Source organism: Bos javanicus, chromosome 1, assembly GCF_032452875.1.
Source record: "Bos javanicus breed banteng chromosome 1, ARS-OSU_banteng_1.0, whole genome shotgun sequence".
NCBI classification, from domain to species: domain Eukaryota; kingdom Metazoa; phylum Chordata; class Mammalia; order Artiodactyla; family Bovidae; genus Bos; species Bos javanicus.
The window spans coordinates 126043048-126055744 of NC_083868.1; the positions used below are offsets into that span (position 1 = coordinate 126043048).

Consider the following 12697-nt stretch of genomic DNA (forward strand, 5'->3'; position numbering starts at 1 on the left):
AAGTACATTGTTACATAAACTTAATGTGCTAGTTATAGGCTTTGTGGTCTGCTCTGTTTTTAAAAAATTAAGATTATGAGTGTTTGGGGACTTCCCTGGTAGTCCTGTGACTAAGACTCCACGCTTCGGATGCAGGGGGCCTGGCTTTGATCCCTGGTCAGGGAACTAGATCCCGCATGTGCCAACTATGACCCAGCACAGCAAAATAAATTTAAAAAAATTTCTTTTAAAAAAAGATTATAAGGATCTCAGTCATTTATTCAATAGTTACTTTTTGAACTCATGTAATAGCCAGGTATTAGACTAGCTGTGGACAAGCTGTGGTCTCTTGATTGTACATTCTGGTGGAGAGACAGATGAAAATCTATGAAGAAATAATATGGTTATGTAGATGACATGATCTAAAGCAACTGAAAGACTCAGGAGAGGGCCCTCTGGAAAGATGACACTTGAGCTGAGTGTTAAATGATGAGGTAGGTAGCGGCAGATGTGTGAATATCAGGGAGGAGAGTGTGCTGAGCAGAGAGGCCTGACTGTGCAAAGGCCCTGAGGTGGAGAATAAGCCTGGAGGGTTACTTGAACAGCCAGATTATTGCATGATAGAGAAAGATGAGGCCAGAGAGATAGTCAGGGGTATTATATGAGGCCTTTCCCTCTCTTTGCCTCAGTTTCCTTACCTGTACACTGTAAAACTGGGGTAACATCACCTTCATAGGGTTGCTGTTATTAAATGGAATAATATGAGTAAAGTGCTTACAAATAGCTGTGAAAAGAAGAGAAGCGAAAAGCAAAGGAGAAAAGGAAAGATATAAGCATCTGAATATAGAGTTCCAAAGAATAGCAAGAAGAGATAAGAAAGCCTTCCTCAGCGATCAAGGCAAAGAAATAGAAGGAAACAACAGAATGGGAAAGACTAGAGATCTCTTCAAGAAAATTAGAGATACCAAGGGTATATTTCATGCAAAGATGGGCTCTATAAAGGACAGAAATGGTATGGACCTAACAGAAGCAGAAGATATTAAGAAGAGGTGACAAGAATACACAGAAGAACTGTACAAAAAAGATCTTCATGACCCAGATAATCACGATGGTGTGATCACTCACCTAGAGCCAGACATCCTGGAATGTGAAGTCGAGTGGGCCTTAGAAAGCATCACTACGAACAAAGCTAGTGGAGGTGATGGAATTCCAGTTGAGCTATTTCAAATCCTGAAAGATGATGCTGTGAAAGTGCTGCACTCAATATGCCAGCAAATGTGGAAAACTCAGCAGGGGCCACAGGACTGGAAAAGGTCAGTTTTCATTCCAATCCCAAAGAAAGGCAATGCCAAAGAATGCTCAAACTACCGCACAATTGCACTCATCTCACACGCTAGTAAAGTAATGCTTAAAATTCTCCAAGCTAGGCTTCAACAATACGTGAACCGTGAACTTCCAGATGTTCAATCTGGATTTAGAAAAGGCAGAGGAATCAGAAATCAAACTGCCGACATCCACTGGATCATCAAAAAAGCAAGAGAGTTCCAGAAAAACATCTATTTCTGCTTTATTGACTATGCCAAAGCCTTTGACTGTGTGGATCACAATAAACTGTGGAAAATTCTGAAAGGGATGGGAATCCCAGAGCACCTGACCTGCCTCTTAAGAAACCCATATGCAGGTCAGGAAGAACTGGACATGGAACAACAGACTGGTTCCAAATAGGAAAAGGAGTACGTCAAGGCTGTATATTGTCACCCTGCTTATTTAACTTATATGCAGAGTACATCAGGAGAAACGCTGGACTGGAAGAAGCACAGGGAGATATCAAGATTGCTGTGAGAAATATCAATAACCTCAGATACGCAGATGACACCACCCTTATGGCAGAAAGTGAAGAGGAACTAAAAAGCCTTTTGATGAAAGTGAAAGAGGACAGTGAAAAAGTTGGCTTAAAGCTCAACATTCAGAAAACAAAGATCATGGCATCCGGTCCCATCACTTCATGGGACATAGATGGGGAAACAGTGGAAACAGTGTCAGACTTTATTTTTTTTGGCTCCAAAATCACTGCAGATGGTGATTGCAGCCATGAAATTTAAAGACACTTACTCCTTGGAAGGAAAGTTATGACCAACCTAGATGGCATATTCAAAAGCAGAGACATTACTTTGCTGACAAAGGTCCATCTAGTCAAGGCTATGGTTTTTCCAGTAGTCATGTATGGATGTGAGAGTTGGACTGTGAAGAAAGCTGAGTGCTGAAGAATTGATGCTTTTGAACTGTGGTGTTGGAGAAGACTCTTGAGAGTCCCTTGGACTGCAAGGAGGTCCAACCAGTCCATTCTAAAGATCAGCCCTGGGATTTCTTTGGAAGGAATGATGCTAAAGCTGAAACTCTAGTACTTTGGCCACCTCATGAGAAGAGTTGACTCATTGGAAAAGACTCTGATGCTGGGAGGGATTGGGGGCAGGAGGAGAAGGGGACAACAGAGGATGAGATGGCTGGATGGCATCACTGACTCGATGGATGTGAGTCTGAGTGAACTCCGGGAGTTGGTGATGGACACAGAGGCCTGGCGACTCTGTGTGACCTCATAGACAGCAGCCCTCCAGGCTCCCCCGTCCCTGGGATTCTCCAGGCAAGAACACTGGAGTGGGTTGCCATTTCCTTCTCCAATGCATGAAAGTGAAAAGTGAAAGTAAAGTCACTCAGTCGTGTCCAACCCTCAGCGACCCCATGGACTGCATGGGGGCCTGGCGTGCTGTAATTCATGGGGTGGCAAAGAGTCGGACACGACTGAGCGACTGAACTGAACTGAACTGAATACACACTACCCAGGTGTGTGACTGTAGGTCCAGTGAGGATTCTATTCCTACCTTGATGGGAAAGCTTTTGGACAGTTTTCAGAAGAGGAGTGTCTCCATTTTGACTGGTTCTCATGGCCTGGGCTTGAGGTAGATGGGGATTTCCACCCTCCTTTTCAACATACAGGTAAATAGAGTTGTTTTTTTTTAATCCCCAGCCAAAAAAATTTCTTTTCTAAACATCACATGTTATTTCCATGAATCAAAATGTGTGTTCTGGTTTCCAAATGCTTATACAGTTCAATGTTTCAAAAGAGTATTTACATAGACGCAGAATATACATGAATAAGATCTTGAGGCTTTGGATTTATCCCCCTCTTGAGGCATCGCCAAATATTTGTACATAATTTGTATGTACGTTGCCCTGGATTACATTTGGGGATATAAATGAGTTGACAACAGAGCTGCTATGCCTCTTGAACTTTCCATAAATAAAATGTGGTATTTTAGAACACACTTTCCCCAAGGTCTGTTTGTGGAACAGGAGAATCTAGATTAAAACAAGGGCTTTTTTTTTTTTTTTTTAAATTAGAGTATAATTGCTTTACAATGTTTTGTTAGTTTCTGCTGTACAACGAAGTGAATCAGCTATATGTATACATATATCCCTTCCCACTTCAGCCTCCTTCCCACCCCACCATCCCACCCTTCTAGGTCATCACAGAGCACCGAGCTAAGCAACCTATGCAAACCATAATTCAAAAAGATACGTGTACCCCAGTGTTCTCACAATTCGTTCCGTTTATTCAGTTTTTAAGTTGTATCTGACTCTGCAACCCCATGGAGTACAGCCTGCCAGGACATAGAGCCAGGACGTGTGTGTGCTAGTCACTCAGTCATGTCCAAATCTTGGCGACCCCATGGACTCTGGCCCTCCAGACTCCTCTATCTATGGGATTCTCCAGGCAAGAACATTGGAGTAGGTTGCCAGTTCCTGCTCCAGGAGCTTGGACAGGGAGGCAACCTAATGTCCATTGACAGATGAATGGATAAAGATGTATAGTACATAATGGATCATGGAAAAAGCAAGAGAGTTCCAGAAAAACATCTATTTCTGCTTTATTGACTATGCCAAAGCCTTTGTGTGGATCACAATAAACTGTGGAAAATTCTGAAAGAGATGGGAATACCAGACCACCTGATCTGCCTCTTGAGAAATTTGTATGCAGGTCAGGAAGCAACAGTTAGAACTGGACATGGAACAACAGACTGGTTCCAAATAGGAAAAGGAGTTCGTCAAGGCTATATATTGTCACCCTGCTTATTTAACTTATATGCAGCGTACATCATGAGAAACGCTGGACTGGAAGAAACACAAACTGGAATCAAGATTGCCGGGAGAAATATCAATAACCTCAGATATGCAGATGACACCACCCTTATGGCAGGAAGTGAAAAGGAACTAAAAAGCCTCTTGATAAAAGTGAAAGTGGACAGTGAAAAAGTTGGCTTAAAGCTCAACATTCAGAAAACTAAGATCATGGCATCCGATCCCATCACTTCCTGGCAAATAGATTGAGAAACAGTGGAAACAGTGTCAGACTTTATTTTTGGGGCTCCAAAATCACTGTAGATGGTGACTGCAGCCATGAAATTAAAAGATGCTTACTCCTTGGAAGGAAAGTTATGACGAACCTAGATAGCATATTCAAAAGCAGAGACATTCCTTTGCCAACAAAGGTTTGTCTAGTCAAGGCTATGGTTTTTCCTGTGGTCATGTAGGGATGTGAGAGTTGGACTGTGAAGAAAGCTGAGTGCCGAAGAATTGATGCTTTTGAACTGTGGTGTTGGAGAAGACTCTTGAGAGTCCCTTGGACTGCAAGGAGATCCAACCAGTCCATTCTGAAGGAGATCAGCCCTAGGATTTCTTTGGAAGGAATGATGCTAAAGCTGAAACTCCAGTACTTTGGCCACCTCATGCGAAGAGTTGACTCATTGGAAAAGACTCTGATGCTGGGAGGGATTGGGGGCAGGAGGAGAAGGGGACAACAGAGGATGAGATGGCTGGATGGCATCACTGACTCGATGGATGTGAGTCTGAGTGAACTCCGGGAGTTGGTGATGGACACAGAGGCCTGGCGTGCTGCGATTCATGGGGTCGCAAAGAGTCGGACATGACTGAGCGACTGATCTGATCTGATGTGCATGCATGCTCAGTCTTGTCTGACTCTTTTTTCACCCTGTGGACTGTTAGCCACCAGGCTCCTCTGTCCTTGGAATTCCCATACTGGAGTGGGTTGCCAGGGGATGTTCCTGACCCAGGGATCAAACCCATGTCTCCTGCAGCTCCTGCATCAGCAGGCAGATTCTTTACCACTGAGCCACCTGGGAAGCATGGTATTAGTCATAAAAAGGAATGAAAAACAAGGGCTTTTTTAAAAATCAGGCTTTAGAAACAGATTTTTTTTGCTTAAATTAGTAAATGGTGTTTTGGGGAGAGAAAAGCTGTAGATACAAAGGAGCGTTCCCATTTCTGTGGAAGTCTACACTCCAGACAAAAGAAGCTGACTTCTATTTGCATTTGCTTACAGTTTCCTGAAAATGCAAACAACCAGCCTAGAATGCAATTCCCAGTTCCTTTTCTGGCAACAGCCCTGGCATTGGCATTGGGCGACTTGGCACTCTTGCCTGTGACCGTGAGGACATCCCAGGAACTGCGGGGTGAGCTGAGGTCATTGTTGCAGCGCCGGGCTTTGGCCGACGAAGAATTCAGCTGCTGATAGGGAAAAACACGAATACAGATTTATTTTTCTACAGGCAGATAGTTTATCCCCTGGTCAATTTGATCTCACAAATCAGTGGCCTTGTCTAATATGTTACCCCAAGAAAGTGTCTTAATCGAGTTTCTGCATTGTGTTAGCATTCACAGGAGATTTGAAAGATAAAGTTTCCCCAAGGATATGTCTTCTTTTTTTTTTTAAAGAATGACCTAGAAAAGAAAGAGGCCTTCTAGAGTTTTGCTGCTGGATAGGGTATGAGATGTTAAAACTCAAAGAGGCAGAGCCACCCAGGAGGTACCTTGTCCAGGATTTGTGTAAAGAACCTAATCTCCATTTAGCTCTTGATGGATTCATTCATTTAGTATATCTTTATGATACAACTCTGCTTGTGGCCATGGGTTGTCCAGAAGCTGGGAATGGGACAGTGAACAAGGCATGAGGATCCTTACCTTCTAGAACTCCATCTTTCAGGGAAAACAGACAGGGGCCAAGTAAGTGGGTTGAGCCTTCTAGGGCTTGGAGACCCGAGGGCCAGGCTGTTAACTGGGCAGAGCCCATCTTGAGAGGAGGACGTGGGAGGGGTCTGGATGCACCTCCAGGAAGAGGTGACCTTGAAAATGAGACCCTGAGCCTGAGTAAGAGAAGGGCAGAAGTGGAAAAGTGCTCTAGGTAGAATAAATAGCTTACCAAATCCCTGTTGTTTTAATTTCTCCCACTTCTCTTCTTCCTCACCCTTGAGAAAATTCAAGGATGCCCATGTTGGAAAGTGATATGTACAGCATTATCCCACTTTCATTCATTTTTAAAACATACATAAAAACACAATTATGGATTTTGCATGGATACATATACAGGTATATTAATTTAGCTTTTTGAATAGCACAGAAGGAAACTCACTAAATTTGTGAATGTTTGCTTCTGAGAAAGGCAGGGGAATGAGGCTGTACATGAGGACAAAGAAAGCTATTTTATCTGAAATTATTTATTTACTTTATTGAAGGAGACTTTAAAGAATGTTAACAATAATCAATTCTGGCTTGTTGGTATCCAAGTGTATATTACTTTATGTATCTTTAAATATTTTTTTATACTCCTAACAAAGAATAACCAAGGGTACAGACTATATATTCTTGAAGTGGAAGGTCATCTTCAGAGAAGATGCTTTCCAAAATCCTTTAGAATGATAATCCAGGAACTCTTAGCAGAGTTCACATCACAGGGCAGCAATCTTCAGTTCAGTTCAGTTCAGTCCAGGAGCTCAGTCGTGTCTGACTCTTTGCGACCCCATGAACCGCAGCACGCCAGGCCTCCCTGTCCATCACCAACTCCCGGAGTCCACCCAAACCCATGTCCATCGAGTCGGTGATGCCATCCAACCATCACATCCTCTGTCATCCCCTTCTCCTCCCGCCCTCAATCTTTCCAGCATCAGGGTCTTTTCAGATGAGTCAGCTCTTTGCATCAGGTTGCCAAAGTATTGGCGTTTCAGCTTCAACATCAGTCCTTCCAATGAACACCCAGGACTGATATCCTTTAGGATGGACTGGTTGGATCTCCTTGCAGTCCAAGGGACTCTCAAGAGTCTTCTCCAACACCACAGTTCAAAAGCATCAATTCTTTGGCGCTCAGCTTTCTTTATAGTCCAACTCTCACATCCATACATGACCACTGGAAAAACCATAGCCTTAACTAGATGGACCTTTGTTGGCAAAGTAATGTCTCTGCTTTTGAATATGCTATCTAGGTTGGTCATAACTTTCCTTCCAAGGAGTAAGCGTCTTTTAATTTCATGGCTGCAGTCACCATCTGCAGTGATTTTGGAACCCAGAAAAATAAAGTCTGACACTGTTTCCCCATCTATTTGGGATGAAGTGATGGGACTGGATGCCATGATCTTCATTTTCTGAATGTTGAGCTTTAAGCCAACTTTTTCACTGTCCTCTTTCACTTTCATCAAGAGGCTTTTTAGTTCTTCACATTCTGCCATAAGGGTGGTGTCATCTGCATATCTGAGGTTATTGATATTTCTCCCGGCAATCTTGATTCCAGCCTGTGCTTCTTCCAGTCCAGCATTTCTCATGATGTACTCTGCATTTAAGTTAAATAAGCAGGGTGACAATATACAGCCTTGATGTACTCTTTTTCCTATTTGGAACCAGTCTGTTGTTCCATGTCCTGTTCTAACTGTTGCTTCCTGACCTGCATACAGAGTTCTCAAGAGGCAGGTCAGGTGGTCTGGTATGCCCATCTCTTTCAGAATTTTCCACAGTTTCTTGTGATCCACACAGTCAAAGGCTTTGGCATAGTCAATAAAACATCAGTCTTGGTTCCTCCTATAAAGATGAACAGTGTTGTGCTATAGTGAAGGGTTCACTACGACGTGCATCTCACTTGCAACAGAATTTCTCTTGGCCTTCAGTGTGAGATGGCATTTATCTAGTTCCAGGAGACCCACAGTGAATACTGATCTCCCCTGAAATCTTCCCTCCAAAGAATTTTTGTTAGGGTTGTTGGATTTTGTGTTCAGAGTTACACGCTGTAACCCATTTTCTATTACCAACATATTTGTGTCTCATTCTCAGAGAAGCTTCAACTTTTCATTGCATCCAGACCAAGTAAAGAACGTTGGAAAATAAATGATTTACCCATAGGGAATGGATTTCCAAAGCTTGGGTTCCATTTCAACAGCCTGATTGCAGTCACACTATTTTCTCAATGACAGAGAACTGAGAAATTACCAGTGAAATAAGACCATCATGTCCCGTGTCCTTCCATGTTGCAGTCATCGGAAGACTTCACGACAGCCTTCCACATTTCTTATAAACTTTGGGCCCTGGCTTATGGTCACTGTTTTCAGGACTAATCTTGTCATTATTCACAGCCATTTCAACATCTGTGTGGATGATCCCTTTGGGTCTTTTATCTTCTCTTCTCCATTGCTTCTTAGTCATCCACATTCATTGTCATTATCCTTGCCTCCACCACAATCTACAGACTTTATTTTCTTGGGCTCCAAAATTACTGCAGATGGTGACTGCAGCTATAATATTAAAAGACACTTGCTCCTAGGAAGAAAAGGTGTGACTGACTTAGAAAGCATATTAAAAAGCAGAGACATTACTTTGGCAACAAAGATCTGTCTAGTCAAAGCTATGGTTTTCCTAGTAGTCATGTATGGATGTGAGAGTTGGACCATAAAGAAGGCTGAGCACCAAAGAATTGATGCTTTTGAACTGTGGTGTTGGAGAAGACTCTTGAGAGTCCCTTGAACAGCAAGGTAATTAAACCAGTCAGTCCGAAAGGAAATCAGTCCTGAATATGCATTGGAAGGACTGATGCTGAAGCTGAAGTGCCAATACTTTGGCCAACTGATGCAAAGAGCTGACTCATTAGAAAGACCCTGATGCTGGGAAAGATTGAAGGCAGGAGAAGAAGGGGACGACAGAGGATGAGATGGTTGGAGGGCATCACTGACTCCATGGACATGAGTCTGAGCAAGCTCTGGGAGATGGTGAAGCCTGGCGTGCTGCAGTCCATGGGGTCGCAAAGAGTTTGACACGACTGAGCCACTGAACAACAACAACTGTCCTCACCCCACTGAGTCCTGACTTCTGTCCTTATAACCCAGCGTGGATTCCGTAGTCCACCATTGTGGTCATTCCCCTGCCTATGTCCCCTCTCCCTTCATCGTCCTAACTTGGCAAATATCCCTCCACCTCCCCAAACTCCTCCCACAACACTGCTTAAATTCCACTCTGCCTACTCTGGACCTCCACCTAGGGAGCTGAACATGGCTGGGGAGAAAGAGAATACAACCACGCAGAGGACTCACTTTTTTCCTTTCAAATGAGACATAGTTTATGTACATGATTATGTAAGTTATAGGAATACAACATAGTGATTCACAACTTTTAAAGGCTACATTCCATTTATAGTTATTAACATTATAAATTATTGGCTGTATTCCCTGTGTTGTACCCTATATCCTTGTAGCTTGTTTATTTTGTGAAAGTGAAAGTCACTTAGTCGTGTCTGACTCTTTGCGACCCCATGGACTATGAAGTTCATGGAATTCTCCAGGCCAGAATACTGGAGTGGGTAGCCTTTCCCTCCTCCAGGGGATCTTCCCAACCCAAGGATCGAAACCAGGTCTTGTTGATTTTGTACATAATAGTTTTTACCTCCTACTCTGCTCCCTTTGCTCCCTGCCCTCTCCCCACTGATTTGTTCTCTGTTAACCTGCTTCTTTTTTTACATTCACTAGTTTGTTGTACTTTATAGATTCCACTTTTAAGTGATATCATACAGTATTTGTCTTTCTCTGTCTAAATTATTTCACTTAGCCTAATACTCTCCAAGTGCATCCTGTGCTGTGCTTAGTCACTTAGTCGTGTCTGACTCTTTGTGACCCCATGGACTGTAGCCTGCCAGGCCTCTGTCCATGGGGATTCTCCAGGCAAGAATAGTGGAGTGGGTTGCCGTGCCCTCCTCCAGGGGATCTTCCCAACGCAGGGATTGAACCCAGGTCTCCTGCATTGCAGGAGTTTACCGTCTGAGCCACCAGGGAATCCCAGAGTCCAAGTCCATCCATGTTGCAAATGGCAAAACTGCATTCTTTTATGACTGACTAATATTTCATTGTATATATGTACCACATCTTTATCCCTTCATTATTGATAAACACGTAGGCTGCTTGAATATCTTGACCTTTGTAAATAATGCTGTTATGAACACTGGGGCCCAGGTGTCTTTGAATTACTGTTTTTGTTTTTCTCAAATATGTACCCAGGAGTGGAACTGCTGGATCATATGGTAGGGAGGACTCACTTTTAATTCATTTACTTCCAGTGGACCTCAGCACTCATGGCAGCCCTGTTACACTTCCCTAATCTATTACACTGGAGAAGGCAACGGCACCCCACTCCAGTACTCTTGCCTGGAAAATCCCATGGATGGAGGAGCCTGGTAGGCTGCTGTCCATGGGGTCGCTAAGAGTCAGACACGACTGAGTGACTTCACTTTCACTTTTCACTTTCATGCATTGGAGAAGGAAATGGCAACCCACTCCAGTGTTCTTGCCTGGAGAATCCCAGGGACGGGGGAGCCTGGTGGGCTGCCATCTATGGGGTCGCACAGAGTCGGACACGACTGAAGCGACTCAGCAGCAATCTGTTACCTATTCATCTGTTCTCAAACTCCCAGTAGCTCCTCCCCTATCCACTCTTTTGCTGCTGATGACCTCATTCTCTATTTCACTGAGAAAAGCAAAGTAATCAGAAGAAGATTTCATATGCCACCACAGCCTCGTGTACCAACCTCCCTGCATCTGCCTGCCTTCCGCTCACTGGGCAGACCATCCGTGCTCCACGGTGTCTTAGATCAGCATTCCCCAGCCTGCTAATGTCCAGCAAAACAGCCATGTCAGAGTCACCAGTGACCTCTGGTTGCTAAACCCAGTGGTCATATCTCAGTCATCATCCTACTGACTAAACAGCAGCGCCTGATTCTGCCAATAGTCTTTCCTGCTTGACACACTCTCTTTGTCTGGCTTCTGGGCACCACATCCTTCCTCTGGTTGCCTCCTACTTACTGACTCAGTCCCTTTGGTGGTTTGGCTTCATCTTTGAGACACGATGACATTGGAATGCCCCAGGACTCCATCCTTAGACCTCTATCCTTTTTCATCTACACTCACTTTGTGGGTGGATGAGTGTCATAGCTTTGAATTGCCCTCCATAGAGTTTATACATTTACGCAAATAGTCATTATTCACTCAAGGACAATCCAAATTACTTTAGTTACAAATGTTTTTCTTAACTGGGAATTTTTCAGTGATTCATGGAGAGCTTGCCTATAGTCAAGGTAGCAGATGTGGCACCACATTGTGATAATTTTCTCATCATGGGATAAAGAAAGATTGTATGCAACAAAACAAAACAAAAAAACCAAGGACATTCTGCAACAAATATCTCAGTGAGAATGTTTAAAAATTAAATTGTGTTTTCTGCTGTCAGCTTCTTAGACTGTGGCTTTAGAGCTTCTGATGTTCATACTTAAGATAAGCCTCCAGCAATTAGAATGCAACAATGGTAAAGCTAAAATATCCCCCTTCTTGTGATTACTGGGTTATAGTTTCTCCGTTGGGTGTTATGTGTTTGATTAAAAAAGGCACGTAGCACTGACACACTTCTTATTATAGGAAAAAAAAATTTCATGTCACTTACCAGTATGGGGCACTTACCAACATGGGGAAGCCACATACATGTGATGACGTCTGTTGATCCTTAAGTCTGAGAAGGTTAATTAAGATGAAGTGAACAGTGTTGCTTGTGGATCTTTGTTGTTTTTAAATCACTGATCTGTGTCATCTGTAGGTTTTTACAGAATGAAATTCTTATGCTATTGAGTGTGAAACAAATCTGATCAAGACTTTATGACTAAACAGCTTGTATGAAGAAATTAAAAAATAGTGTGAAATAAATGGGGCTTTTTAAAGAATCCTGCCAAATGCTTTTGTAGCCATTTTTCTCTACCTAGTCAGGGAACAAGGAGTGAGGAGGAAATTATGGTGAAAAAAGTCTTATGAGAAAGTGGAGAAAGTGAAAACGCATCTTTTTCATCAGCGTATTTTGTTTCAAGGCTGCCTAGTATATAGTTTTCACCTGGAAAACAAAAACTCAGTGACTTTGAGAAGAGCTGATTCAACAATTAATCAATATAATCAGTGTAGATAATTGATCTGGCCTCTTGAGGACCCAAAGTGAATTATCTATAAATTACCTACACAGTTGCCAAATCACCCTTTGAGTTTGAATTTCATAGAAACATTCTATGTCTTGAGATTGTCCTATTGTGTTATTTGTAAGAATTGACATTTCAAATGGATCTTTGCCGAGCACTATGTCTGAGTGCCATGGTGCTTTAGAATGTGCAGATGTGAGATGTGTGCTAAGATCCAGTCAGGCCTGGTATTCTTTGTAAGCTATGATTTGTTAATTAATAAGACTGATCCAGGAACTTCCCTCATGGTCTAGGGCTAAGACTCCGTGTTACCAATGCAGGGGGCCCAGGTTTGATCCCTGGTCAGGTAACTAGATCGCACATGCCTCAACTAAGAGTTCGCATGCTGCA

General features: G+C 43.0%; 1 protein-coding gene across 1 annotated transcript in view; it reads left to right on the forward strand.

Moving 5' to 3' along the window:
- Positions 1-12697, forward strand: part of PCOLCE2 (procollagen C-endopeptidase enhancer 2) — a 95624-nt gene that overhangs the window by 50077 nt on the left and 32850 nt on the right. The window lies entirely within an intron of this gene.